Source organism: Ambystoma mexicanum, chromosome 6q, assembly GCF_040938575.1.
Source record: "Ambystoma mexicanum isolate Mex_15411 chromosome 6q, UKY_AmexF1_1, whole genome shotgun sequence".
NCBI classification, from domain to species: domain Eukaryota; kingdom Metazoa; phylum Chordata; class Amphibia; order Caudata; family Ambystomatidae; genus Ambystoma; species Ambystoma mexicanum.
Window position 1 is genome coordinate 1,159,451,279 of NC_090937.1, and position 27,100 is coordinate 1,159,478,378.

Here is a 27,100-nt window from a genome sequence, read left to right on the forward strand (position 1 = left end):
GGCCACCCCTCTCTCTTAACATTGTCTTTCAACTTCTGCATCCACCTTTTCAAAATCGTTAACCAAAGACTTGACTGCAGCTACAAGAACATTTTGTTCCTGAGTCCTTGCCCTGTACCACTGACTCTGGCGCAGGCCTACTGACTCTGGCTACATTTGTTAGAACTGCCTTCTTTAGATTGATTCACAACTAGAATTGTGTTGGTGCACCTACTTCTTATAACTACCCTTTTCTTCCCCTTTCTAACCCTTGTGAAATGCCATTTTGCTCTGTTTTCATTAAAGTATTGCCTATACTGATGCACTGTCTTGCTTAATCTGGTTCACAAATTTATGGGAAGTATTGCTAGGGTGTGTAAGAAGCTATTTCTCTATAACGTGTGCTTTCCCTCCCTTGTGAGAAATTGATAGAGTATCCCTTGTGTGTGGCTTTCACTGTGCCGTTTTGCTCAGTTTTCACTCTGGTTCGCTTGGTCTATTTAACTAGGGAGTGTGTATATTTTTACTCTGACTTATTTAACTTGCTTGATGACTGTGATACATGTGTTTTATTAGAAGTGTATAAAATAAATATATATCTACTTTTTAAATACAACGCTTTGGTCAGTGTTTCCTTGTTCCATAGTACTGAAGGCCTATTGTGTAAACCCTGAATACTGCTCATCTCCCTCTTGAGCTAAGTCCTGCTCAGCCACAGCTACCAACTAAATCTTTGTGGTACAGACTGATACCAAAGGGGATTTATTGCTCTCACCTATAGTCCTAATCTTGTGTAGTGCTCCCTAAGGGAACTGCACTGGATTCGGCCTAACACTAATCACGCCCATAACCATACGTTTCTGAGTGAATCGTTTCCTTTATTTTCAACACACATTGAAGTTAGCGCACGCGTCTCTTGTGCGACATTTCTCTCCATGTTCTAAGATTTCAAAAGGAAGCCCTAGCTGCCACAGCTTATCATCAGCGCCTGCAGGGCTCGGTCGAAACGCAGGACGTCGCCGCCTCCCAGGCTCTGAGTGTTAGAGCCGCATTCCTGGAGCCCGGCCTCGGCAGCAGCATTCCTGGTGTGTGCTAGGAGGGGTGGGAGGAAGGCTGAGGAGGGGAGGCAGGCAGAGAGGGAGGAGCAGGCTGCAGAGCCACAGATTGTTTCCTGAGGTGAGGGCCGCACTCTGGGAACCGCTTCCGGAACGGAGAGGTCCTTCCAGCACTAGCAGCTGCAGTCGCGACTCCTGGGGCTACTTGTGTGGGCAGTGTGGCAGCGAGCACCGGGGGTGGAGTGGCGGAGGAAGGTCCTGCTTCTGTGAAGAGAACGGGCCTCTGCTGGTAAGTGTTTCCAGGTGACGGGTCTGCGCCTCCTGTTCGGGAGTGACCATTTTGCATACATGCCTGGGAGATGTGCCGCCTGCAGTACACATCAATAGGGGTGGGCGGAGGCTGTATCTTCCTCTGTTATAGCCCTGTGCCTTCCGAAGCTGGGGATTATTTTAGCAACAGCCAGCTAAGCCCTAGGCACTAGGATGATTTTCATTCTTCAATCGTTATATATAATATACATAATTGCTTTTCGCGTTACTGCGCAGGAGATGACTTTGCTTGCTATATAAATTCAATAATGATGCATTTTTTGCTTGGCATATGTTTTGCTTCTTGGGGTGCATAACATGGAGCAGTGCTGTTTGCTATTTATCTGTGGTGACGTGCGTTGTGATTTTCAAATTAGCAAGGTCTTGGCGATTAGGAGGAAGGGAGACGGAACCGCTGGTATTGTGTTACACGGCAAGCTGGTTCGGTTTGTGGTGACCCTGCCACTTTGTGATTATTGTGAGGCCCCACTTCCCCCATCCAGCTGGGGATCCCTCTGACACATGCGACGTCGCCACCCGTGTCGCATCGCTGTGCGCTTGTGGTACTTGGTCCTGGAAGGCACCTTCCCTACGATTGCGTAGCCCGCACAGGAGCAGGCTCCGCGCAGACACTCGCCTCCCTGTCCCCCCGGCGCACCCTGACTCTTGCATACCCGAGAGACCCGCATTGATTTTCATTGCACCGGTCGTCTACTCACCAGTACATCCTCCCTCCCCACCGCCCCTTCAAGTGTAATGTAATTGGGCGCTTCTCAACTGGTATTTTTGTTATTGTACTGTGGGGATAAGAGTTTCGCGCCTGGTCATTAACCGAGTGAAGACGTCCTCTTTGCAATATCCTATGTTGTGGTTTGCAAACTACTTTTTTGTCTGTTTAGCAAGATATTCCTCCAGTTGTGTTTTGGCGAGAGAGAGACGTACACTGGAGAAAGTATACGTCTGCCTGCATGTAACGCCAAATCTCCCATTGGACCCCTTTATGTAAATATATACCCCTACGGACAATATATACCCTTGCTAGCACCTGCTTTTAAATGTACACCCCTGCACGAGAACGTATATCCCCCACCCCCCAACCTACATGTAAACGTGGACCCTCTTTTTGTAAACATACACGTGCAGAACCCCTGCAGGTATTGTGTTAATTCCTACATTGTAAATGTATCCCCCCCACTCTCCCCAATGGCCCTGTCTATGTAAAGACATGACGTTTTATTTGTACAATGGGACCGTCTTTAGCACAGGGGGATTCTAGTATGTTTCAGATGCCGCTCCCAAGGGGGCGGGGGGCAGGATATACCCCCTCTTGGTTGCTGCATGGGAGGGGGATGGCTGGAGGCCGCGGGGGCGACCTGCTCACGCAGCAGCGCAGCCTCTGGGTGATTAGCCAGACATCCAGATCAGATCAGTGACTTTACGCCCAGCCACTAATCCCTCGCTCAGTCTGGCGTCCCTGCGTTGATGGCGAGTGAAAGTGACTTTTATAAACAGTTAGTTTAGAAAAAATGCTGCAGACCAGGGAAGCGAATTGCTGCGGCAGTGGACCCGAATATGCCACAGTATATTGTATCGCTCTTCTTAAAGCGTGTCTGTCATCCGTGACTTGTTTTGCACTAATCATCTGTCCAGTAGTGAGCAGACTACTGGTCTAGTAACGTTTCAAAAATAGTTAATATACTTGGCATGTGTATGCATACAGCGCCCAAACACCACTCGACAAATTAAGCGCCTGTCAATGCTGGTAACAGAAATGCTTGCACTTGACTCCCGACAGTGCTTATGCATGACAGATCGTCGGGTGGCAGTAGTCTCATCGCGATTACAGCATGTCAGAAGGATATTTTTAAACCATGTTATTTTATGATTACCACGAGTATGGATGTTGGACGAGGCTGACTTTTATTAGAATTATGCAGTGGGCGAGGGGACTTGTATACTGCAACACGTCAGACTGACTCACCTCTAGGCGCTACCAGGCAAAGCCGAATGGCTTGCTTCTTTTTTTATAATGCATGATGTAGTAGTGTTCAGCCTGATTTTTTTGAATCCCAAATTGTTGTTGCCAGATTATTGAACTGAGGCACATAGGGTACCTTTACTTGCACAAGATCATAAAGTTGTAGTTAATTAGCGAACGGGATTGAAAGTGGGCCGCCTGCTTCCCCAATAGAGAGTTTAGACAGATACCCTCTTACTAAAGCCATGCAAGTCATTTTGTTTGTGTTCTTAGTTTGTGACGCACAATAATTCACTCCCATCCATGGGCATGTAGACATGTCGTCACAGAGCGCTTGTGTTGATGTCACACATCCTGCATTAGCACCCTGGGTGGGGGAGCCAGTCAATCAGGTGGCTAGGAATGCAGGCTGGCACTACCAGTGAAAGTCTGCGTTCTATGCCACCTTATGGCATACAACGTTCCTATTCTAATTATGAAGTTGCTGTCTCCCTCTCTCCTAGCGCCATGATGCCTTTGGGCGACCGTGTGCTTTACAAGAACCAATAACATAACATAACATATTGCCGGCTCCTCTGCTCGCCATCTTCTCATCCCATACGCAGCCCCGCCTTTCAATTCCTGGGCAGCCATGTTGGTATTTTCTCTACGTGAACGGGACGCTGCAAGGCGTCCCGTGTGTTTTGACCTCAGCACAACACAGGGTTTGGGCCCTTAACTTGGGCAGTGGACAGTTACCCACAGTGTGGGTCTGCCACCACAGGGAATATCGCCTCAATCTATGTCTTTAAACTCCATTATGTTCAGTTCCCAAAGTGTTTTATTTTAATATTTCTATAGTCCACTCAATCAGTAACCACAACTTGCATATGATGTGCACCCTCTGCTTAAGAAACCCTTTGACGGCCCCTCCATTCCGGCAAACTATCTACTACCTTATCTCTATCACCCCTTTCTTGGGCAGACTCCTAGAGAAGCTGGCTATCTCTCAGCTCACCCTCCACACTGAATCTGCTAGTTGCCTCCATGACCATCAGTCTGGCTTTAGAGCATCCAGAGGCATGGAAACTGCTCTTCTGAACACATGTTAAGACCTGCTCTCGAATCTCCACATCCTTCCTAAACTACAGGACTATGACAGTCTTCTCCCCGTCCGCAGCAGCCGACCCAATCCCCATCTCTTGTGGAGTACCTCAAGGTGTTGAAACAGAGAAATTGATATGAGGCCGGGAAGCCCAAAAGGAAACACACCAACACAGGTTACAAAGGACATACAAAGCGCTGAAAGTGGGAGAGACCGATCATCGGGATGCTCGGGCTTTTATACATTTTGTGCTGCAATGGCCAGCCCTCTTGCAAGTTAACCATTCTTGGAACAACGGCTAGGGTTCGTAGCCAGGTCGAACATGCAATTTCCATATATTAGATCGGTTCCGCTGATACAGTTACATATTTACACCTAGGTTAAACAGAGGACAGGGTCTTAGTTCATGACCCTAACAGGTAGCCTGCGGACATATTATTCATTCACGTGTGCGGAGGTCACCATAGCCGAAGTCTTACTCGAAATGTCATTCGGCCTCCATTTTGTGATTCGAGGTGACTTTCACACGGCAAGAGTACCTAAAATGGCGGCTAAATCCAAGATGGCAGCTTTCACGATACATTAAGGTCAAGACCTTGCCGCGGAACCTATGTACATAATATTCTTTAGACAGCTTGGCGTAGGCCAACATACATTTAAACAATGCAATTGGGGTCACAATATTATCTCGATTTCCACAAAGGTTCTTGCGTGTCTCCTACTATGTACAATATCTTCACAAAGCCTCTATTCGACAAGTTGGATCATCTCGGTGTCACCTATACCAACTATGCGGATGATACCAAGATCCTCCTACCTTTTAATGGGCAACTACGATAGTGATACAAGGCTAGTGAATAAAATGTATCTAATCATTCAGATACGGATGGCCACCCACGGCTTCTTCCTGAATGATGATAAAACTGAACTGTTGCTTCTAGGTTCAACAATTAACTTGAAGCAACTCAACACATATTATACCTCATTCAATATAGACTGGAATAATCTCCCTGTAGTTAAAGAGGTAAAAACATTTGGTTTCTACCTAGACTCCACTTTAAATCTACACCAAAAAGTTAACGCCTCAGCTACAGCCTATACAGGCAAACTGATAAAGGCCTGCAAACCATTGCTCTGCGCGGATAGCTGTCTCACCTTAGCTAGAGCCCTTATCTTGTCCAAGCTGGACTACTGTAATTGTCTATACTTGGGCGCCAGTAATTCCGTTCTCAACAAACTTCAAATCATGCAAAATAATGCACTTAGGACTGCTTTGAGCATCTCTAGGAGAGAACACATTTCTGATATTAGAAGACAGCACAAATGGCTGACCAAGGACAAGATCCAGTTGAAAACCATGTCCCTTACCTTGAAATCCCCGAATCATGCCACCCCCCTTACCTAACTGAGACATTCACCATCAGATCCTCTACACGGGTCACCAGATCGGCCAATACTTCCAGCTTGGTAGTCCCAAGGTATAAACTAAAAAAATCAAGGGGGAGTAGTTTCCCAGTTATGGCTGCTAAGCTCTGGAACACTTTCCCACCACAGCTCAAAACGACCTAGTCCTTCACCAACTTTAAGAAAAAAGCTAACACCTGGCTAACTTTGAAGGACTAACTACGACAACAAGAGCTCCTTACCACCTAAGTTGTACATTACATTATTGCCTGTGCTACTCCTACAGTCCTAAACTCTTATCCTACTCATTTGTAAATATTGTCATACCTCTTATGCACTTCTTGTACAGACTGTAACGTGTGACGTGCTTACCTGTATTACTGCAACTGTTTTGCCCTAATTGTATAACTCTAACTCACTTTTTAATGCACCCAGTTATCTCTGGGTTCAGTGCGCTATAGAAATAAATAAATTAAAAAACACCCCCTCTGTCCTCCATTCTTTTTTACCTCTCCTCTGCTTTTGACACGGTAAACCACAACATCCTGATCACACGTTTCAGTGACACCCTGGGAATCACAGGTCAGTCTCTGGCATGGTTAATTCCCCTTCCTTTCCGACCGCCCATCCCGGGTGGAACTTGGATCCTTTGTCTCGACTATCACAATTTCAACCTGTGGCATTCCACAGGGTTCTAACTTATCCTCCTGGTTCTTCAACGTCTACATGGTTTCCCTGGCACGTGTGATTGCCACTTTCATCTCTAACTTCCAGTGTTATGCGGATGACACAGAACTTTCCTTCAGGCTACCCTCAGCCACCTCCTCTACCTCACTCATATCTGACTTGTCTGTCTGCAATTCATTCATGGTGTGCTGCAAACAACCTCTGCCTCAACGCCAGTAAGGCTGAGATTGTTCACATTGGGACTCCTGCTCCCGCTTTCCCAATCACACTCTGGCCGGCATATCCCCAGCGCTCCACGTCCAGGTCCTAGAGAAGCAGACCCGTCTGGAGTCGAGCGGTGAGTGTACATGCATCCTGATTGTGAGCAGTGCGTGTGGTGATTATTCGGCATTGTGCCGGTTGCACATCTGTTTGTATGGGGTCGAGTATGGGTGGGGGTGTACAGGGCCGTGGGTCTGACACATGCGAGGGCTGTAATGTGTGAGACATGGATGGTGCTTGTGTGTGTGGGCTTGCATGGCAAATGCAGTTGTGCGTGCACACATGTTTGGATGAATGTGTATGTAAGTAGACATGTCCGTGATGTCAGGCATGTATGTTGTTTTCGGCTGCATGTATGAGCACTGTGTACATGTGCATGTGTGTGTATTTGTCAAGGGTGCAACAGTGATGCAACATGGATGCATGTGACAGCGGTATGTGGAAGCCTGATTGGCAGATGTGACATGGATGCCCGTCTGAACAGTGCAACACTTGGCAGAGGTGTAGACATGCATGCAAGTGTGGTGCTGTGTGTACATGTGTGGTGCACTTCCTGTGTTGCATGTGATGTCTGGCTCCACTTTGGCTGCTGATGCTGTTGTATGTGCAGGGATGGTGGTGGCAGTTGCGATATGGCTGTGGTATGGCTCATGTGTGTGAGTTGCAATGACATGTGTGTTGGGGATTGTGATGACATGTCTGAGGTTTGCCAATGCCACTCATGTGCAACTGTCATGCGTGTATGTGTCCATTGTACAGTGCCCTGATGCCTGTGTTTTGTTTCTCCCTGTCTGCAGCGTCAACTGATGAAGAGGGCGGAGAAGGTGCCGTGGAGCACAGCGCCGGGGATCCGACCGCCAGCCGGAGACGCAAGGCCCGGCTCCCCTCCCGTGTTGTCATCTCGTCGGGGAGTGAGGAGTCCGGTGCCGCGTCCCAGGCCGCAGCTGCCGGGAGGAGGTCCAAGAGGCGGAGGTTGCAGTTGGACTCCTTGGCAGCAGAAGGGGCAGCTGGGACCCCACAGGGCCCAACAGGGGAAGATGGCACGGAGTCATCCAGGTTGGTGGGGGGGTTTGGTGGAGGAGGGGGCCGTGCGAGCACCAGAGACGGGGTCTGGAGGTGGGGATCCCACTGGTGCTAGTGGTGCAGTGCAGGACCAGGGACAGGAGGCAGCACAGGCGGCCGCGGAGGTGCCTGTGTGCAATCCTGTCCCCGATCCTGTCCCCGATCCTGTCCCTGCATCATCTTGCACCAGCAGGGATGCCTACGCCCAGACCCGTTTTCAGGCAGGGGATGAGCTGACGTCAACTGGCCTTCCTCTGCCTGCGGACGTGGCCATCCAGGTCCGGGTTGAGCCTGTCCTGGCTGGTGTGGCGTTGCGTCAACGGGCCATGCGAGGTGACCTGCAGTCTTTTCATGGAGAGACTGCACGTCATCTCGAATGGCTCGTTGACCACGTCAGCCTGCTGGGACAGGTCACCCAGGCCGGATTCCTCCATCTGATGGGGCTTGCTCCGACCCCCTCCTCAACTGGACCCCCTACGCGCCAGTCGTCCTCTGTGCCATCTTCCCACCCATCAGTCACCTGGGTGCCCTGTGGAGCTGCCTCTGACGGTGCGGCCAGGCTGGTGGAGGAGGCATCCCTGCCACAGTCGGGAGTCGGAGGTCCAGCAGGGGTGGCCACATCAACAACTGCACCCCAGCCGGCGGAGAATGTGCAGGCAGCAGGAGGCAGTGCACGGGCAGAGGCAGAGCAGCAGCAGCAGCAACATGGTGGGAGACATGAAGGCTCGGGCTTTCGACATCGGAGGGGCAGGCATCGGCCGGAGGGCAGGGGGACCCAGGACAGAGAGTGTCTTCCGTGTGGCAGCGGTTGGGCCACGCCTTAGGTGCGGAGCGGCGGCGGGCGGAAGAGGCGCGGCTCACAATGGTCAGGGCGGAGAACTCCATGCGGAGGGCCCTGAGGCGGGCCGAGTGCCTCGAGGCAATCCGCAGGGGGTTTGAGGAGGACCCTCGGGGCCATGGAACTGGACCGCCTCCGGGACATCGAACAGGTGTTTATTGCATGGAGATTTTTTAACTTTTGACTTTGGCCAAATATTTTTTGGATTCTGATTTGCAGTTTGTGTTTTTATACGGACATGCAGCTTTTTTTTTCTCATTCACATTGTAGTTTGTTTTCTTTCTTTAGCATTCTTTATTTTTTTTCAATACAATTTTGTTTCCATACTTCACTGTGTGGTATCATCTCATTGGTTTCATGCATGTCATGTTGTGTGTTTTCCCATTCAATTGCAACCATTGTGTGTGACGGACATGGGTTCATTAGCTTAATGAACATTGGGGGTGTAACATGTGATTTCCATTTCCATGTGGGTGAATGGGTTACTTGGTAGGGCTTTTTGGCTGTGGAGGCTGTCCATTACGCACATGATTGGGGATTGTGAGGACCTGGTGGGGGCTGCCCATGGTGGCTGGGGGGTGGGGGTGGTGGTAGACATGAGTGGGGGCCTGGTGGAGGCTGCCCCTGGTGGCGGGGGGGTGGGGGTGATGGGGGACATGAGTGGGGGCCTGGTGGAGGCTGCCCCTGCACTGCTGGGGGGTGGGGGTGGTGGGAGACATGAGTGGGTTCCTGGTGGAGGCTGCCCCTGGTGGCTGGGTGGTGGGAGACATGGGTGGGGGCCTGGTGGAGGGTGCCCCTGGTGGCTGGGGGGCGGGGGTGGTGGGAGACATGAGTGGGTGCCTGGTGGCGGCTGCCCCTGGTGGCTGGGGGGTGGGGGTGGTGGGAGACATGAGTGGGGGCCTGGTGGAGGGTGCCCCTGGTGGCTGGGGGGTGGGGGTGGTGGGAGACATGAGTGGGGGCCTGCTGGAGGGTGCCCCTGGTGGCTGGGGGGTGGGGGTGGTGGGAGACATGGGTGGGGGCCTGGTGGAGGCTGCCCCTGCACTGTTGGGGGGTGGGGGGAGACATGGGTGGGGGCCTGGTGGAGGGTGCCTCTGGTGGCTGGGGGGTGGGGGTGGTGGGAGACATGAGTGGGGGCCTGGTGGAGGGTGCCCCTGCACTGCTGGGGGGTGGGGGTGGTGGTAGACATGAGTGGGGGCCTGGTGGAGGCTGCCCCTGCACTGCTGGGGTGTGGGGGTGGTGGGAGACATGAGTGGGGGCCTGGTGGAGGGTGCCCCTGCACTGCTGGGGGGTGGGGGTGGTGGTAGACATGAGTGGGGGCCTGGTGGAGGCTGCCCCTGCACTGCTTGGGAGACATGAGTGGGTGCCTGGTGGAGGCTGCCCCTGGTGGCTGGGGGGTGGGGGTGGTGGGAGACATGAGTGGGGGCCTGGTGGAGGGTGACCCTGGATGCTGGGGGGTGGGGGTGATGGTAGACATGAGTGGGGGCCTGGTGGAGGCTGCCCCTGCACTGCTGGGGGGTGGGGGTGGTGGGAGACATGAGTGGGGGCCTGGTGGAGGCTGCCCCTGGTGGCTGGGGGGTGGGGGTGGTGGGAGACATGAGTGGGGGCCTGGTGGAGGCTGCCCCTGGGGGGTGGGGGTGGTGGGAGACATGAGTGGGGGCCTGGTGGAGGGTGCCCCTGGTGGCTGGGGGGTGGGGGTGGTGGGAGACATGGGTGGGGGCCTGGTGGAGGGTGCCCCTGGTGGCTGGGGGGTGGGGGTGGTGGGAGACATGGGTGGGGGCCTGGTGGAGGGTGCCCCTGGTGGCTGGGGGTGGTGGGAGACATGGGTGGGGGCCTGGTGGAGGCTGCCCCTGGTGGCTGGGGGGTGGGGGTGGTGGGAGACATGAGTGGGGGCCTGGTGGAGGCTGCCCCTGGTGGCTGGGGGGTGGGGGTGGTGGGAGACATGAGTGGGGGCCTGGTGGAGGCTGCCCCTGCACTGCTGGGGGGTGGGGGTGGTGGGAGACATGAGTGGGGGCCTGGTGGAGGGTGCCCCTGCACTGCTGGGGGGTGGGGGTGGTGGTAGACATGAGTGGGGGCCTGGTGGAGGCTGCCCCTGCACTGCTGGGGGGTGGGGGTGGTGGGAGACATGAGTGGGTGCCTGGTGGAGGCTGCCCCTGGTGGCTGGGGGGTGGGGGTGGTGGGAGACATGAGTGGGGGCCTGGTGGAGGCTGCCCATGGTGGCAGGGGGGTGGGGGTGGTGGGAGACATGAGTGGGGGCCTGGTGGAGGGTGACCCTGGATGCTGGGGGGTGGGGGTGATGGTAGACCTGAGTGGGGGCCTGGTGGAGGCTGCCCCTGCACTGCGTGGGGGTGGTGGGAGACATGGGTAGGGGCCTGGTGGAGGGTGCCCCTGGTGGCTGGGGGGGTGGGGGTGGTGGGAGACATGAGTGGGGGCCTGGTGGAGGCTGCCCCTGCACTGCTGGGGGGTGGGGGTGGTGGGAGACATGAGTGGGTGCCTGGTGGAGGCTGCCCCTGGTGGCTGGGGGGTGGGGGTGGTGGGAGACATGAGTGGGGGCCTGGTGGAGGGTGCCCCTGGTGGCGGGGGGGTGGGGGTGGTGGGAGACATGGGTGGGGGCCTGGTGGAGGGTGCCCCTGGTGGCTGGGGGGTGGGGGTGGTGGGAGACATGAGTGGGTGCCTGGTGGAGGCTGCCCCTGGTGGCTGGGGGGTGGGGGTGGTGGGAGACATGAGTGGGGGCCTGGTGGAGGCTGCCCATGGTGGCAGGGGGGTGGGGGTGGTGGGAGACATGAGTGGGGGCCTGGTGGAGGGTGACCCTGGATGCTGGGGGGTGGGGGTGATGGTAGACCTGAGTGGGGGCCTGGTGGAGGCTGCCCCTGCACTGCGTGGGGGTGGTGGGAGACATGGGTGGGGGCCTGGTGGAGGGTGCCCCTGGTGGCTGGGGGGTGGGGGTGGTGGGAGACATGAGTGGGGGCCTGGTGGAGGCTGCCCCTGCACTGCTGGGGGGTGGGGGTGGTGGGAGACATGAGTGGGTGCCTGGTGGAGGCTGCCCCTGGTGGCTGGGGGGTGGGGGTGGTGGGAGACATGAGTGGGGGCCTGGTGGAGGGTGCCCCTGGTGGCGGGGGGGTGGGGGTGGTGGGAGACATGGGTGGGGGCCTGGTGGAGGGTGCCCCTGGTGGCTGGGGGGTGGGGGTGGTGGGAGACATGGGTGGGGGCCTGGTGGAGGGTGCCCCTGGTGGCTGGGGGTGGTGGGAGACATGGGTGGGGGCCTGGTGGAGGCTGCCCCTGGGGGGGGTGGGGGTGATAGGGGACATGAGTGTGGGCCTGGTGGAGGCTGCCCCTGCACTGCTGGGGGGTGGGGGTGGTGGGAGACATGGGTGGGGGCCTGGTGGAGGGTGCCCATGGTGGCTGGGGGGTGGGGGTGGTGGGAGACATGGGTGGGGGCCTGGTGGAGGGTGCCCCTGGTGGCGGGGGGTGGGGGTGATAGGGGACATGAGTGGGGGCCTGGTGGAGGCTGCCCCTGCACTGCTGGGGGGTGGGGGTGGTGGGAGACATGGGTGGGGGCCTGGTGGAGGATGCCCCTGGTGGCTGGGGGGTGGGGGTGGTGGGAGACATGAGTGGGGGCCTGGTGGAGGGTGCCCCTGGTGGCTGGGGGGTGGGGGTGGTGGGAGACATGGGTGGGGGCCTGGTGGAGGGTGCCCCTGGTGGCTGGGGGGTGGGGGTGGTGGGAGACATGGGTGGGGGCCTGGTGGAGGGTGCCCCTGGTGGCTGGGGGTGGTGGGAGACATGGGTGGGGGCCTGGTGGAGGCTGCCCCTGGTGGCTGGGGGGTGGGGGGGGTGGGAGACATGAGTGGGGGCCTGGTGGAGGCTGCCCCTGGGGGGTGGGGGTGGTGGGAGACATGAGTGGGGGCCTGGTGGAGGGTGCCCCTGGTGGCTGGGGGTGGTGGGAGACCTGAGTGGGGGCCTGGTGGAGGCTGCCCCTGCACTGCTGGGGGTGGGGGTGGTGGGAGACATGGGTGGGGGCCTGGTGGAGGGTGCCCCTGCACTGCTGGGGGGTGGGGGTGGTGGTAGACATGAGTGGGGGCCTGGTGGGGGCTGCCCCTGCACTGCTGGGGGGTGGGGGTGGTGGGAGACATGAGTGGGTGCCTGGTGGAGGCTGCCCCTGGTGGCTGGGGGTGGGGGTGGTGGGAGACATGAGTGGGGGCCTGGTGGAGGGTGCCCCTGGTGGCGGGGGGTGGGGTGGTGGGAGACATGGGTGGGGGCCTGGTGGAGGGTGCCCCTGGTGGCGGGGGGGTGGGGGTGGTGGGAGACATGGGTGGGGGCCTGGTGGAGGGTGCCCCTGGTGGCTGGGGGTGGGGGTGGTGGGAGACATGGGTGGGGGCCTGGTGGAGGGTGCCCCTGGTGGCTGGGGGTGGTGGGAGACATGGGTGGGGGCCTGGTGGAGGCTGCCCCTGGTGGCGGGGGGGTGGGGGTGATAGGGGACATGAGTGTGGGCCTGGTGGAGGGTGCCCATGGTGGCTGGGGGGTGGGGGTGGTGGGAGACATGGGTGGGGGCCTGGTGGAGGGTGCCCCTGGTGGCGGGGGGGTGGGGGTGATAGGGGACATGAGTGGGGGCATGGTGGAGGCTGCCCCTGCACTGCTGGGGGTGGGGGTGGTGGGAGACATGGGTGGGGGCCTGGTGGAGGCTGCCCCTGCACTGCTGGGGGGTGGGGGTGGTGGGAGACATGGGTGGGGGCCTGGTGGAGGCTGCCCATGGTGGCAGGGGGTGGGGGTGGTGGAAGACATGAGTGTGGGCCTGGTGGAGGCTGCCCCTGCACTGCTGGGGGGTGGGGGTGGTGGGAGACATGGGTGGGGGCCTGGTGGAGGGTTCCCATGGTGGCTGGGGGGTGGGGGTGGTGGTAGACATGAGTGGGGGCCTGGTGGGGGCTGCCCCTGCACTGCTGGGGGGTGGGGGTGGTGGGAGACATGAGTGGGGGCCTGGTGGAGGGTGCCCCTGGTGGCGGGGGGTGGGGGTGATAGGGGACATGAGTGGGGGCCTGGTGGAGGCTGCCCCTGCACTGCTGGGGGGTGGGGGTGGTGGGAGACATAGGTGGGGGCCTGGTGGAGGCTGCCCCTGGTGGCGGGGGGGTGGGGGTGATAGGGGACATGAGTGTGGGCCTGGTGGAGGCTGCCCCTGCACTGCTGGGGGGTGGGGGTGGTGGGAGACATGGGTGGGGGGCCTGGTGGAGGGTGCCCATGGTGGTTGGGGGGTGGGGGTGGTGGGAGACATGGGTGGGGGCCTGGTGGAGGGTGCCCCTGGTGGCTGGGTGGTGGGGGTGGTGGGAGACATGGGTGGGGGCCTGGTGGAGGCTGCCCATGGTGGCAGGGGGGTGGGGGTGGTGGGAGACATGCATAGTTGATCAGTAGTGCAAGGTGACATGTGGGTTGGCTGGGGGGCATGCCCATGGTGGATGGGCTGCCTGCGTGACATGAGCAGGGGTGCAGGGTAGTCCCCCGTGGTGTGGGCTGCCTGCAGGGTCCGTGGAGGTTGTGGAGCGTACACCTGGGAGGGCCCACACGGCCAATTCACGTGTGGTACTCCCCAGAACCCCTGAAATACACGTACCCTGATGAAATCGCGTGTGGAACTTCCCGCGCACCCCTGAAATACACGTACCCTGCTGAAATCGCGTGTGGAACTTCCTGCGCACCCCTGAAATACACGTACCCTGCTCGCACTGGGCCAATCGCGTGTGGAACTTCCCGCGCACCCCTGAAATACACGTACCCTGATGAAATCGCGTGTGGAACTTCCCGCGCACCCCTGAAATACACGTACCCTGCTGAAATCGCGTGTGGAAATTCCCACGCACCCCTGAAATACACGTACCCTGCTCGCACTGGCCCAATCGCGTGTGGAACTTCCCGCGCACCCCTGAAATACACGTACCCTGATGAAATCGCGTGTGGAACTTCCCGCGCACCCCTGAAATACACGTACCCTGATGAAATCGCATGTGGAACTTCCCGCGCACCCCTGAAATACACGTACCCTGCTGAAATTGCGTGTGGAAATTCCCGCGCACCCCTGAAATACACATACCCTGCTCGCACTGGGCCAATCGCGTGTGGAACTTCCCGCGCACCCCTGAAATACACATACCCTGCTGAAATCGCGTGTGGAAATTCCCGCGCACCCCTGAAATACACGTACCCTGCTCGCACTGGGCCAATCGCGTGTGGAACTTCCCGCGCACCCCTGAAATACACGTACCCTGCTGAAATCGCGTGTGGGACTTCCCGCGCACCCCGGAAATACACGTACCCTGCTGAAATCGCGTGTGGAACTTCCCGCGCACCCCTGAAATACACGTACCCTGCTGAAATCGCGTGTGGAAATTCCCGCGCACCCCTGAAATACACGTACCCTGCTCGCACTGGGCCAATCGCGTGTGGAACTTCCCGCGCACCCCTGAAATACACGTACCCTGCTGAAATCGCGTGTGGAACTTCCTGCGCACCCCGGTATACACGCACACGTATTTTTTGTCAGCGGGTGTCCATGTTTGTGGGTACCCCTTTGCACGTCATTTGTCCTGGAGGGCCAAGGTATAGGACATTCATCATGGCAGTATATAGGTGCTATTTGTTGGCGCACCTTTTGGCGCACATTTCTTACAGCCGCAGAGACGCTACCGCCTGCTTTCTTGTGGCGGTCGTGTTTGTGCCTGTGCGCTGGTTTGAGCGTGCGCTTTTTTGCCCTATTCTATTCCATGAATACGTGTTGTAGGCGAGCGTGTGGGCGTTCCGCGCACTTGTGCCCTGTACTTCCCCCGTGACGCCCACATTTTGGCAAGTTGTTCCCCATTCCGAGTGTTACGCCCGTGTTCCGCCTACTTTTGTTGCGTGCGCCGCGCTATGTGCGAATTTCGCTGTGGCCTGTGCGATTTTCGCTGTGACCTGGCGCACGCTGTTAGATGGCCTGTGCGCCAACGTGCGCCGCGCACTTTTTTATCGCACATCCGCTGGTTTTCTCGCGCACAGGCTTCCATGAATCGACGTGCGCTGCTTTTCGTGCGATTTTCGCACTTGCACTGCGATTTTCGCTATTCCACTGCGATTCGCACGTTTTTGCCCACTTGCGCCGCGCTAATTATTCCATGAATCGGCCTGATAGTGTTGTGATTGATACATGTGTAACAGCACTTTTATTTACTTGATACAAAACTTTTTTCTCTCCATCCCTCTTTTCGAAAAACATTTCTTGAGGGATCCTTTGCCTTCCATCGTGCTTGTTCCAACTTGTGCCTGTTGAACTCCTTTGTGATTTATTCTCTTTAGTTTTGGTTGATGGGTGACTCATTTGGTAAATCTTAGATCTTGGTAAGGTATGTGTAGCGAGAGGAATGGAATCCCAGAGGCAAAAATGGACTGCTTTTGTCCGTAGGCCAGATAATTTAGACTTGTAGGTGGCATAAAGTGGCACCATTGATTTTGGCTTATAGGTGGAGCTCTAGCACCATTTAGCGCAGCTCATTGTTTTGCAGTGCCACCATGAGTTTTGGCTCTTGTGTAGTGCTATAGTATCAAACTGAGGGAGCCAAGGAAATTTGTATAGGTGTCCAGGAGGAGGCATGCAACGTACAGTACATGATAAAAGGGACTGGGGAGCCAGGCAGGACTGGTGCAGGTTTGGGCAGGTGAGTGCACTCCTTTCGCATAGTTTCTCTCCTTCCGCGATACAGGCCACATCCCTGCTGTGTCTGCTAGGGATCTGTGAGGAGTGGCTTCATGGCTGAAATAGTCCCCTTTAGCAGAGACAAAACTGTTGACTGGCAATTCTTGTTATGTATGGGAGGAGATACAGGTGGTCATAAAGGACTTATTACAAGTCCTACAGTGTTTAGTGGATTCCACTATGAAACACTGTAACTTCCTATTCGTGGCACTCCATCCAGACCCCTGATGGTAGTGAAGCTGTATTCATTGGTACTTGGGTTGGTGAGAAGCAAAGCTCTTATTTTAATTGAGAAGACAATCAACCGATCCCTGATCCTAGATCAAATGTTTATTTATTTTTACATTTAAAAAGCGCACAAACCCCACAGGCATCAAGGTGCTGTTTTTGATTTTTCACTGTCTGCTTTTTGTTATATCGGTTGCCTTGTTTCATGCGATTTGTTTCTGCGCTTACTAATTCTGAAACCATTTTAGAATTGCCTTGTGTGGGAAGGAAAAACCAGTGTGAAGACTTGTATATTCTTTTTATTTTGGTGCTTATGTGAATCATTTGGTGTGTTGTGATATTAATCAAAGGGCATAAGCAGAGTGTGTAGGGTTTTGAGAAATAAACTGTTTGATTCATGTGTGGGCTGTAGGAAGGTCTGTAAATCGTACTGTTGCAAATAGTTAACTGTTAAAAGTATGAAAACCTATGTTTTTCTGATCTATGAAAACCTATTTTAAGGTAGTTGAATGTTCTTTAAGGTCCCCGTATGTATAAGTATTATAGAACCGATTCAAATTAAATACATTAGTTAATCACTCAGCTACACATTCTTTAAGTCAAAATGAAATGTAAAAGAAGGAAGTGTTAAGACCTGTTTGATGGGCCTTAGATAAAATATGGCTTCTGGAGATTTACATGTGGTATGTTAGTTGGCAGGATGTGACTGTGCAACCAGACTGGAAAGGAGGCGTACTTTCCAGGATCTCTATCAACTGTCTTTCTATACGTTTGTAAAGAGGAACATTCACTTGGGGGTCAGTGCTGCTGGTAGACTCCCAGTAATCCAGCCAACATTGTGGAAATTATGCTGTAGAGGGAGCTCTCTGCACCAGCCTTTGGTCACAATGAGGAAAACCAGGGTTTAAGAAATGGGCATGGACTTTTTCACAAGCGATGTAAGCATGTTGTATGGGTCAGTATTGAACAGCAGCAGCCTTCTGCATATATCTTATTCTGCCCTAAAAGAGGGTTCTACAATGTTGTCTTTCTGTGGATGGCGACATTTTTCAATGGATCTCCTCAACTCCGTTTTCTGGTGTTATTTCTTTGATGGGTTGGTTGTTAAAATGGATTAAACAGGAAACATATTTGGAAGGTCTGTGATAACTTCATAGTTAAAATCTGTTTCACGCAATGAACCTTAATTATTATTATTATTTTGTATTTGGTTATGACTCCATGAGTCTTTACAAAATGTTTAGACATGTACAAAAGAAAAGGAAATTATTAAACTAAAACATTTCTTTATAAAATGTCTTCAACAAGTCAAGAGCCCTTTAAAACACTTGTGAGGGTTGGTCCCAGATTCCTGTGATGCAAATTGCAATACACAACTGTTGTATTTATACATTGATTTCACAATTTTCCAGCACCTGGACTGCTGCAGATATTAATGTGGCACTCGATCCTGCGATTATTCTGTCCCAAAGAAATTCTGAGACCATGTCTTCTTCATGGCGCACAAAACTCCTAAACAACATTAAGCGCTGATTCCATGTCCCTTCACAGTCCATCAACAAGTGTCTCAATGTCTGTTTTGCTGGATCACTACAAACTCTACATAGCTGTTGTGCCCTATCCCCCTGCTTTCTCTTCTACAAAACTTCTCCACAATGAACCAAATTGAGTCTCATCCTGAGAGTTTTTTCGCAACAGTCCAGATGGAAATTTCATAAGATAGCTCGATGGACAGCCAAGTTTTTTCTCACCCCTTAAAAAGAGGTTTTTCACAGAGGCCGTTCTTATTTGCTCAACTGTCTCAACCCAGTCAAAAAAGTCTAGTTTTTTCTTAATCTTAAACGGATTGGAGATAAGGATCTCTACGTTGAGATCAACATTAGAGAGAGACTTCATTACTTTTTCCCCCAATGATGACATGATTTCTGACTTATTACTTAGCATGTGATGCCTTATGTTGCCATAAAGGGTAGTTTCTTTTTTAATAATTTCCCTGTAAAGGGAGATTAATTTCCAAGCGACATACATTTTAGGGATTTTAGGCCCAACTGGAACCTAAGGCTCCAACTAGGTGTACAGGTGGGAAGTCCCAATACTTTCTTCTACAGTCGTCCTTCGTAGATCTCCCAGTTTACAGGCCAAAGTCGAGATCTAGCTTCCAGTCCATAAAGGACGACTGGGACTATTTTAGCCAGATAGTATCTAATTAGCGGAGAAATAGAAAATTTGCAAAACTTCAGTTTGAGCATTTGTGATGCACCCTGGGTTATCTTTACTGAAACCTTGTCCTCAACCTTGGACAGGGATGGAAAAGCGTAGATATTATACCCCAAATACTTTACCATCTCTAACCTTTTCATCGTTGGGCCGCCTAGTTCCCAACTCATATTAGTTCCCAACTCAAATATATATATTTTTTGTTTGAGGATGTTTAAAAATCATATTATGGGATTTGGCAGGATTAACAAAGTTTATTAATGCCAGCAAACTCATTCAATCTTGTAAGTAGGCGCTGGAGCCCAATTGTTCTATCCAGGAGCACTATATCGTCTGCATAGGCCAGCCAAATGATCTTTTTCCCATTCAACGTAGGGCTGGCCAATGCAGACGACTTCAAAGAGAGTCCCATACCTGCCAAGAAAAGGTTAAAGAAAAGGGGTGCTTCTAGACACCCCTTTCTAGCCCCCCCTTTCAACCTCTGTAAGCTCCGAAAGATGGCCCGACTCATCCAAATGGACCCTTAGTTTGGTGTTTTTGTGTAATTCCACTAATATTACTAACAGTGCCTCCGGTAAACCCCATTGCCTCAGTTTCTGCCAGAGTAAAAGCCTGTCAACTTGGTTGAAGGCCTTAGACAGTGCGATACAGGAGCCATATAGAGGGAGTGATCTATTTCCCACTGTCTGCTCACTAACAAGATTCAACATTAGGCCATTTAATAATGTTGACATGCCTTTTCGAAATCCTGTTTGGAAACTGGAGAGCATACTATGCTCTTCTACCCATTGTGTCCTTCTATTCAGCAAGAGCCTCATAAAGATCTTGCTTTCTATGTCAAGTAGAGCAATTGGTCTATAATGCACTGCTGCCCGACTATCCCCGCTCTTAAAAAAATAAAAAAAAAATAAAAAAAGGGGATGCCCAATGCGATCTTCCAAGATGCTGGAAATGACTTTCTCTTCAGAATTTCTCTAAATAAGTGGAATAACGGGCTCAGCCACATTTTTGGTTAATTTTTGAGTGCTTGCTATGTTGGATCATTAAGGCCTGCTGCTCTTGAGGTCGACTATTTGACTATAATTTCTTCAATATCTCTTTCCTCAAAGCTAAGCTGCCATGGTGTCTCCGGGTTTACTTTAAATTGGGATCTACTTACGATTTTGAAAGTTTGTTAAATATTCTACCAATCCTTTTTCCGGGACCAGATTGCATTCATAATTTCCTACTCTACCCTCGAATTGACTGATAGTTGCCCAAAAGTTTTTACTATTGTTTTCTCTGAACATTCTCAATACCTGTTCCCTGTCATTTTGCATACTGGACTCTCTATGAAGAAAAGACCATGATTTGTAATTTGCTTTTTCTCTTCCTATTTCTAATTTGTATTCATCCAATGAGAGCCCAGCTGATTTAATTCCTCGCAGGGTCTTCCTATGCTTTATTTATGTTTAAATCTGTGTCTCCTCGTCATATACATGGACATGATTTTTGTTTTAGGGACCCTCCTACCTCACTAGGGGGTAAAGTGGTCCAGAGGAATTTAGTAAATCGTTGCGGGTTGCACTCAGACTCCCAGATGTTTCTTGGGGTCTTCTTCAACTCAATATCAATTTTGCTCCTTCATATTTGTATTTCACTAGTCTTATCTTCCCTCCCTTTATTGACATCCAATAGCTGTTTATTTATGCTTATGGAGGAACTGCAGATGTCGGGGAAGGAAAACTCCAATCTACTGTGGTCACTCCCTCCATCGTGTTTTATTATTAAGGCTGAGGGAAGTGTATATAGGTAGTAAGAAACAAAATTATAGTCTATGGAAGAAGCAGATTCCCCTCTGCCATGTTGTGCAGGCTCCCGACTCCCCTTCACTGCACCCATTTACCATTCTGAGGTCCCAGTGTTCCATAAAATCAAACCACATTCAACCTCTCCCTGGATTTTTGACAACAGAATAGTTCATTGGGTCCCCTTTTAGCTGCGCACAATTTGTTTTTGTCTCCGGCTAGAATGATGTTACTAGGAACTGAATCTAATTTCACTCTTTCTAGTAATGCCCCTAGATTTTCAAGAAAAGATTGTAACTTTGAATTAACGGGATTCCAATATATATTGATCATCACCCATGTTGATATTTTCCTGTTATTATGCAACTGGGCTCTGCAAGCCTGAATGCCTAAGGAACTTTCCCAGATTGAAGCTATGTTTTTAAATGACTGATTTCTAAGGGCTATAAGCAAACCACCTGATGGGCTCCCTTTTGCTTTTTTGCAATGCTGGTAAACCTATCATAGTGTACCTTCTATAATCAAGGGATTCACTAACCAGGTTTCCTGTAATATAATAATGTCCCCTTGGCTGAATAGGTGGTTCTGCATGACTTTTGCCTTGATGGTGTTTGAACCCCTGTGAATTCCAGCTGATGACAATTAAGCTCCTCTTTCTAAAGTTGGTGGGTACCCACCCCCATCTTCTGCAAAACTTGGGAGAGAATTTCCGGCAAGAGGGATAATGTGTTTTCTGTGCTTTTAATCTTTTTCCCTCTGTATCTTGTCTGAGTTCCTGGGAAGTTCTCCCCTTTGTAGGATTTTCCATACTAGCTTCGGTGGTGATGAGATCTTCTTTGGAGTTACCACCAGATTCGTTGATTGAAATTTCCAGGCCGTAGGATTCTAGTTCTCTTGATTCCTTCAAAAAGGCGTTATTGCGTCAGTGGAGGTAAATGCTACTTCCGCCAGAAAAGGATGAGCCTTATTATTGATAAATCAACTCAACATAACCTTTTAACTGCAGCTAAGAAAGCCGAGTAGGACCGTTTAAGTGTAAACTGACTTCCAGACGGGAGCAAATTTGAGAAGTGTTTTTTTGGAGAGAATTAAGATACTTGTAGATGTTGCTGTTCTTTAAGTTTCAACTGGTGATTACATCAATGTTTAAAACGGAAAGGCTGGTTGAGAGTTTCCTTTTAGACGGCGTCTGGCTTCTTACAGTCCTGTTTTGCTTTACCTTTGTGACTTCCTTTGGTGCACACGCCTCACCTTCAGTACCGACTGTCTCAGCACCTCGCCTGCCATAGTTCGTTTTTAATGGCGGGAGCTAGTAGAGTGATTTGATTTGGAATTTGTAACACATCCTTCCGGAACCAAGCAGAGAGCCTGCATCTAAGCGCAGATGTTCAATTCCTATGACCAATTGAAAACATTACCGCAGTAAAAACAAATTATTGAAACCAGTGAGTTATCTGATTTGATTTTTTTTTTTTCTTCAAAAAATGGCTGATATTCCGTAGTTCAGCTGAAAGTGCATTCCAGAGACAAGGGCCCGTGATAGAAAGGCATTGATCGCCCCGAGAAACAAAGTGAGAGGGAGCAACAACCAACAGATTTTTCCTACTCGACAGTACTGAGTGAGATGGATGATAAAACGTAATTTCAGAGACAGATAGTTGGTTGCTACTCCTTGAATAGACTTATGTATTGGGCACAATAATCTGGATTCAATAAATTTCCGAACAGGCAGCCAGTGCAGCTTCCTCCGATTCATAGAAATTGATAACTTTTTTTGGCAGATTATATACCAGTCTGACAACAGCATTCTGAGCCACATGGAGTCGGTGTAGCTGGCTCTGTGGGGCTCCCAGAAGTGTGCTGCAGTAGTCCAGTCTGGAGTTTACCATTTTCCCCACATGCACTGCTCAGTCTGGTTCGGAAATAAATGGCAAAATAGGTTTAAGAAGCCTAAGTTGATAAAACAAATTTCACAACTTCTGAAAGTGGGTTCACCGAACCTGGTTGGGTTTTTATTCTTTGGAGGGCTGCCCATCCGTGTTTGTTGTGAAATTAGTAGCTTTGATAATCCAGAACCAAAGCAACCTAAAATTGCTACAGGCCAGTGGTGGCTGGTAGGAAGTGCCTTATTGAACATGTTTGTGCAGAAGATGCAATGCTTATCACTCTTTATATGCCCTCCTTCATACTAGAGGGATGAATGCCTGTGACAGTGTGGTAGCATATTCTGAATGCACTGTGTGTTGATTGCTATAATTGAAATTGTTCTTTTATAATACACTTAATACTGGGGACCAGTTTCTAAGCACAATCCCGGAATTCGAACCTGCGTTGCTATGCATTGTCTTGTCTCCAAGACAAACTCATTGCCCCTGAGCTATCCTTCCGGCCTTATAGACTTTTATTAACACAAAATGGGTGGGAAAAAGACCTATCTTGCTTGTTCACTGTGAGGGGATTTCCTGCCTCAACGAATCGAAGGATGTCAATTGTCAGAATGTCCAAAAGTAAAAACGTTCTTCCTCCTGTGTACGAAATCATAACCTGACCCTTACATTCTAAACTTGTTATAAATTGAAAAGGGGTTATACTCTCTGAAGTAAGCAATCGTATTTCTCTCCAGAGTTTCAACACAAAGTTCCAAAGTGAAAAGGTTTAAAAAGAAACAAGTAATAGAAGTTCGACAATTGTCAGGAGGGATCCTCCCTTCCCCTGAGTTTTTCAGCACAAAAACAGTTCTTTTTCTCAGACTTGCAGTTCTCCAGTTAAGGAGGTATGGGACCCTTCCCCAGGATTTCTCACACTGTCAAGGGGCACTCTGTTGCTCCTTGCCTTCTGAATTCCAACACAATTTCTGTCCAGATGGTATTGCTCAGTTCTCACTGTTCCCTTCCGATTGGGTGCAGTTCTTTGACTCGCAGTTACGTTGCCTGGTATACTCTCCTGCCAGGGCTTCCACTTCACACACTTTGGGTGCAAGTCCCAGAATTGCAATTCTCAATACCCGATTCACTTCCTCACCAGGACTTCTCAGATTGTCCCATCTGTTCTTTATTTTCTCATGCCTACTGTTTTCCTACTCAAGTGTCCCTTTTTAGTATGGCATCGGGTCTCAGATCCTTTCTTATTCACTTGTGGTTTTCTCCAGTAATGTCCCGGGAGCCCTACTTCCCTGTTCGGGTCTCCCAAACCTTCATATACTGTTTCATTCGATACGCGGCACACCCTTTTAACAACCCCAGCGTCCTAATCCCTCTGCATGGGCTCACCGGTTGTCATTGGGAGTTTCAGGTTCCTTTGTGTCCTCCGACTTAGTCTATGGCCGTTCTGGCTGTCGGTTCTGGCAGATGCCTCGCTTGCTTCCCGGTCTCTGCCACGCTTCTGACTTTCTCCGACAGCTTTCCCACCTTTTGGCATCCCTGCAGCAGACCTCTGACTCTTGGGCTTTCCGCGATGGAGTCTCCAGCCTCTTCCTGACTCCAATACAGGCTGCTTCTTCTAGCTATCACAACCCACGTCAGGAGCAGTGAGTCTCCTGTCATTGTGGAAATAGCAGTTTCTATGTCCCTTTTCATTTGCAATGTAGTACATGACTTTTAATTTCTCCACTGTATTGCATAATTTCATTTTTCAAAGTATTGGGTGACTTATTTTTCCCAAATGTATTTTCCTCTGAGTCCCGTGCACTGTGTGGAGGGTGCCGGGGTTGTGCACTTAAGCCATTATTTCCCTGCAAGAATCGGTTCTACCTGTTGCTCATCTGCAGCCTGGAACCCCTTTGAACTCCCACTCGCCCCACCCTATAATTTCTATCTCCCTGTTGTCTTGGCATGAAGCCTGTCTGAACCCTGCAAAACTAGTTCCACTTGTGTCCATCATGGGTGAGGGCTCTGGAATGCCTCTTATGCCATACCCTGTAAGTATCCTGCCCTCTGCAAGTCGCCAAGCTAGCTTCCGACTACTTGCCCCCTTTCTGGGGACCTCCTCCATTCCTTAGTCCAGCAATTAATCTCCCCTTGGGGTACCAACCATCCTTCACTCTATCATCTCAACTCACCTGACCTGGGAATCGCACAGAATACCTGAAAATGTGTGTCCAGCCCTGCATCCCATCTCCCCTAGAACCAAAACAAAATGTGTCCAAGCGGCAGCTAAACAAACACTTGCGTGGGTGAGAGGGCAGCCCTGGAGTGGGCGGGAGCAACAGCCTTCTATAAGCCCGTGGAGGGAGGACTTGGGCTCTCTCTCTTTGGTTGCTGGCGGTGGTGTTCTGACGGGGGGGGGGCAGCAGAGCTCAGGAGGCCCCTTCCACAGATGCCCTTGTCTTCTCTCTCCACCCTTTCCCCTCCTTTCCTGCTCTATCTTCCCACCAGTAGAGCTCCTGGCCTGCCTGCCTTGCCCCCTCGTCTCCCTCTGCCTGTGTTCTGTGTCCCTCTCTCCCTGTGTGTGTGTGTCTCTCAGTGCCTCTCTGCGCCTACCTCTCTTGCTCTCTCCAACCCTTCCCTTTATCCCTTGGGGTCCCGTCTCCCCCCACCCCTTGCATTCAAGGCTACTCTGCAGGCCCCGGGTTCTATGCCAGTGAGTGTGTCTAGCTAGTTCAGTGTGTATAATTTATCCTGCTGGCAATTAGTTCACTCCTCTTCTTGTAATAACCATGTTCTTGGTTTCTACAAAGACTTTGGTGCCTTCATTGTGTTCCCACTTTTCAGTGCATCCTGCCTGTTATTGCTAGAAGGGGGACTCACTCTGTCTGCGTACACAACACCCCCATCCCTGATCTGTTGACCCCCTGTGCCAAAACGGTGGCTCTGACTGGGGTCTCCCACACCGCCTCCCCCATTCTGCATCCCACTTCCACACCATCTTGACTCTTCCTGGTGTTCAACACCTCTCCACCTTCTGGTTTCAACAAACAACTAGAGTGCGTCTCTAGATCCATGCTCCATATAGCTCCCCTGCTCCTCTTCATCTCAGTCTTCTTGTAAGGAGAGTGGGGAAAAAGGCTCACAATAGTTATAAAGTAGATGGACTGGCTCTATATTGCAATATGTCATATGGGTTGGTGCAACCAGAGAGTAAGTATCATGTCCTGAATGAAAGTGGGGATACCGGGGTTTGGCCAGTGAGTTTTCCTCCCTCTCATGTGGGTTGCCTCCCCACACATGGTCCTCCCTCAGGCAGCCACCCCTGGCCACATAGGGAGAGGATTTCCCCATGGAGGGAGTGGTGACGTCGCTGGATTCACCACAGGACTTTGGCAATAGTTGTACTGTAATCCTACTTGTATTGTATGGGGATGAGTGCCCATGACAGTGTTGTATCATATACTGGGCAATACATGTGTCAGCTTATTTCGGCATTGCCTTAAAATCACAGACAAAAATTATAAAGACAACAGTTACCAGTTCTACAAATTAAACTGTAAAATGCTGTTTGATTCCATAAATTCCTAGTTTAAAGTGCAGAATATAATGCAATATGTAAACGCTTTTCAGATTATATGAAGCAAACTGCCTTGCAGTATTTGAACAATTATATTATATCCTCACAAAGATTGCCCACTTATTTCAGTCAATAAGTCGTACACCACTTAAAACTGCCTTAGAATACTCAGAGAAGATCCTATCATTGATTCACTATAGACTAAAATCAGTGCAGCTAGATTTAGTTCTATACATCAGTACAGTTTAACACAAAACTGTTGAAACAAGAGCCAGTAAAGTATATTTGAATCGAGCCCACCTCAATGGTTTCTTTTTATGTTTCCAGTGTTAAGATATATGATATGATTGGTTATTTATAACGCGTTTAATACCCAGAGGTTTCTAAGAGCTGACCCGAGGATTGAACCTGTGTTGCTCCGTGTCGCCTTGCTTCCAAGGCAAGCGCGTTGCCCCTGAGCTATCCACCCGATAATCTAACACTGGCATATTTGATATCTGCAGCCACCCAAAGATCCCTATAATTGTTGGTATGTCAATAGTTTGAGTTTCCCATTTGCATCTTGGGTTTAAGGGACTAATTTTCTGATCTAAATTGTGTTCTCTTCTGCCACGCTACTGCTAAATACTTGGCAATATTCTTTAAATGGTCTCGGATTTTTTTAATAACCTATGGAAATTTACTGCTTCTCTTGCAGTTCTTCGATCTCTGTCCTTGAACAGAGGTTTATGCCATTGCTCTCTTGGTTTGCTATAAAGACGACATAACAGGAAGTGGAGTACCGTTTCATCAGACTTTCCACAGTACTGTCATTCCGAATGCGGACCCCCCACCTTGAAGTAAAGGCTTGGACAGGAAGTATCGCTAGTCCTAACTTCAGTAGGATGACGCATTCTTTAACCTCCAACAGGTCATGGTAATTTTCGAACCTGGCTACACATTTGAGCTCCAAATATTCTCTTGACATACGAGCAGCTCCTTCCGTCCAGGTCGCATGCATTGCCCACACCTAGTATGGCTTATTCACTAGAAGCCTAGCACGCATAACACAGCACCCGAAT

At 51.2% G+C, this 27,100-nt stretch overlaps 1 protein-coding gene across 10 annotated transcripts in view; it reads left to right on the top strand.

Annotated features, from left to right (window-relative positions):
* Nucleotides 1-1,132: 1,132 nt before the first annotated feature.
* The window catches only part of APBB2 (amyloid beta precursor protein binding family B member 2), a 1,500,548-nt gene continuing 1,474,580 nt past the window's right edge, over nt 1,133-27,100 (top strand). For 7 of the 10 annotated variants that reach the window (XM_069631753.1, XM_069631751.1, XM_069631752.1 and 4 more), the window contains exon 1: nt 1,186-1,323. The gene's annotated coding sequence lies outside the window, so the exon portion shown is untranslated. Of the gene's footprint in view, nt 1,324-27,100 lie in introns of all 10 variants that reach the window. The other 3 variants (XM_069631756.1, XM_069631760.1, XM_069631754.1) reach the window with 2 other exon arrangements.